Raw genomic sequence first — 3500 nt, forward strand, 5'->3', positions numbered from 1 at the left:
TCATCAAAACTAAAAAAGAATTCATCAAAATTGAAAAAAGTTCATCAAATTTGAAACAAAATTCATTGAATTTGTAAAACAAAGTTCATCACTTTTATTAAAGTCATCAAATTAAAAAAGTTAATCAATTAAAAAAAGGTTCACCAAATGTGTTCAAAAATCGCGCATTAAAGAAAACAAAAAAGAAACTGAAGAGCTAAATAAAAGAAGGAATGGAAGCTGATTTACACAAGCGAGACAGTGGCCGGTTTGTTAGCACGTAGCCCTCGCCGCGAATGCGTCGCGTGTTCGATTCCCTCGGCACGCGCTTTTTTTATGACTCCGAACACAAAAGCAAATTCACAAGTGGGCCGAGCCCAGTAAACCTGGCTGCAGGCGCCCGTTTGCAGAATACACATTAACCGGCGCCTGCAGCGCTAAATAGGATTTTTCCCAAACTGCGGGTGCTTGGCACGGGACCTCCTATATGCCGCGTTTTGCAGCAAATAACCAGCGCGACGCACAGAAGGCGTTCGGCTGGGCTGACCCACTAAGAGGCAACGAGAGGTGTCTCTACATCAACAAAAATCGCAAAAACAGAATGTTAAGCAGCGAGGAATCGAACCCGCAACTTTGCTCTCCACAACCAGCGCTGCTAGCAACCAGAGAAAGTGTATGGACGTTAAATAAAGCGGATTGCTATAGTACTTAATAACTTACTCTTGTGGGATATCCCCCTTGTATGTTATTTTCTGACCATGTAATGTAGCATATGGACTTTTGAAAATTGAACACACTCTTCATAACACGAAATAATTTTTGAGGAAAGGTGAACAAAATGTAAATTTTCAAACAAATTTTGTGAAAATTTCGAAAAACAAGAACAAATTTAGTGAAGGTGATTTGAAAAAAGAGTAATTTTTAAAAGTGCTTATGTTTTAATAAACGAACATCTTTTTTATACTCCTGAACAAATGTTGAAAATAGGAACATTTTAAACTGCCGAACAAAATATAAAAATGCGAACAATTATTGAAAACACAGACATTTTTTAAACTCTGGAAGAAATTTGGAAAATGCGAACATTTTATTTTATGAAACTCTTCAGTTTTTTTTAGAAAACATGGACAATTATGAAACACAAACATTTATTGACAACGGGAACATTTTATAATCCAAAAGTTAGAAAAGACGAACATTTTTTTAAACTCCGGAACAAAATTTTAAAATGGGAACATTTTCTGAAACTCTTGTTTTTTTTTTCAAAAACATGGACAATGTTGAAAATCCAAACATTTATTGAAAACGGGAACAATTTTTGAAACAGGAACATCTTTTGAAACTACTAAAAAAATGAAAACATGAACAATTTTTGGAATTTGTTTACAGTTTCAGGAATTTAGAATAACTGGATCATTTTTCGCAAATCCCGAACTATGTTTTAAAAGTGAACATTTTCTGAAAACAAGAACATATTTTCAAATTTTTGAACATTTTTTTTGAAAGCACGAACAATTTTTTGTAAACCCTGAACATATTTTCAAATTTGTGAACAATTTTGAATTCTGTACATTTCTAACATTTCCGTATTTTTAAAAAAAGAAACAGAAAAAGGAAAAGAAATGAAAAAAGGAAGACAGAAGCAGGAAAGATAAAACCAAAACGAAAATAAAAAAAAGCAACAGAACAGAAAATAAATGAAAAGGAAAAAACCTTTAAGAAAACCAGCCAGAAAAACAACAGAAAAAACCGATTCTGGGAACCTTCTGAAGGTTCGCAAAACCAGGAGAAACCACCCGACGGCTAACCGCTAACGGGCCGGCCAATATTGCGTCGCTCACGCGTGAACCCTGTGTGTTTCCTCGACAGTTTGCCGCAACGTGCGTCACATAGGATATTCCTTTGGCACAGGGGAGCGACCGAGCAGCGAGGTAAATAGCCGGCCCAGTTTTTGCGCGTACAACTGCCACTAGTCAGCCGGTTTTGGGAAGGTTCCCTGAACCGGTTTCTTTTCTTTTACTGGTTTTTCTGTTTCCTTTTTTTTTCTGTTTCTTTTCCTTTTCTTTTTTCCTTTTTAAGGTTATTTTATCTTTTTAAAACTAAGTTCATGTTTGAAAATTGTTCTTCAATGTACAAAAATGTTCTTGCCTTTAAAAAATGTTCGTAATTTTAAAAGTTTGTCTTTTTGAAAAAAATCATATTTCGAAAAACGTTCATGATTTTCAAAAAATGTTCCTGTTTTCACAAAATGATGCAATGTTTTTTTTAAAAAAAATCAAAAAATATTCGGGTGTTAAAAAATGTTCGTGATTGTCAAAAAATGTTCATGATTTCAAAAAATGCTTTTCTTGAAATTTTAGAAAACTATTCTTCATTTAAAAATATGTTCAAATTTTCAAAAATGTTCTTCTTTCAATTTTTTTTATTCCGTTTCAGAAAGTTATTCTCTTTTTTTTTCTTTTTAATAAAACTCCGAATTTTTTAGAATTTGATCGCCTTTTCTATAAGATGTTCAACCCTTCGAAATATGTTCCCTTTTTTAAAATTTGTTCTCAAATTTAAAAAGTGTTTGTGTTTTCAAAAAATCTTCTGGAATTTGTAGAATTTTCGCATTTTTAAATAAATGTTCAAGAGTTCAAAAAATGTTCCTGTTTTCCTTTTTTTTGTTCAAATTTTTCAACAAATGTTCTGAATTTTGAAAGTATGTTTGCATTTTCCAATTACTCTTTACAGTTTTTCAAAATTGTTCATTTTCTTAAATTTGTGTTTGAAATTCAAAATTTGTTCACATGTTTCGGTAAGTGCTCAAAATTGGTTCAATATTTAAAAATTCTATTTGCGCTTTCAAACATTGCTCAAATTTTTATAACTTTGTTCATATTTTCAAAGAGAATCATCAAAAACTCTAAAGAAGATCGGATCTCCGTCTTTACATTCTTTACTAGTTTGCGCTTATTGAATGCTAGTAGGACTCGCCAGCCAGAGCGGCTAGCGGGAATGCCTCCCGAGCTGGAGGTAAGGAGTTTGATTCCCTCATCTGCCAGGATTTTCTGCTATATTTTTACATCGTCACTACGCCTAAATGGGCCGGCCCAGTCAGGGCTCTGTGTGTGCGTCGCGGTGGCAATTTGCCGCAACGCGCATCACATAAGAGGTCAGATGCTTGCTCGATGTTCCCTGGTGCGGTACGCACCAAATAGAAGGTCCCCTCATCGAGGTAGGCGGGTGTAACACTTTTTTTTTTATTCTCATATTTTTTTTGTTTTTGTTTTTCCTTTTTTCCTTTTTGTTCATTCGGGTTTGATGAATTGTTTTCAAATACATGAACATTTCTTCCAATTGATGAACATATTTTTCACTTTTTTCGTTTCTTTATTTTGCCTTCGTTTCTCTTTGGTTTAGTTTCTCCCCTTCTCGGTTTTCTCTTTCTTTATCTTCGGCATCTTCGGTTTTATTTTGGTTATTTCTCGTCTTTCATAGGCTTTCTTTCTTTTTTCTTGATTTTTACAGTTTACATTCTT

Source organism: Triticum aestivum, chromosome 4A (genome assembly GCF_018294505.1).
Source record: "Triticum aestivum cultivar Chinese Spring chromosome 4A, IWGSC CS RefSeq v2.1, whole genome shotgun sequence".
Taxonomy (NCBI): domain Eukaryota; kingdom Viridiplantae; phylum Streptophyta; class Magnoliopsida; order Poales; family Poaceae; genus Triticum; species Triticum aestivum.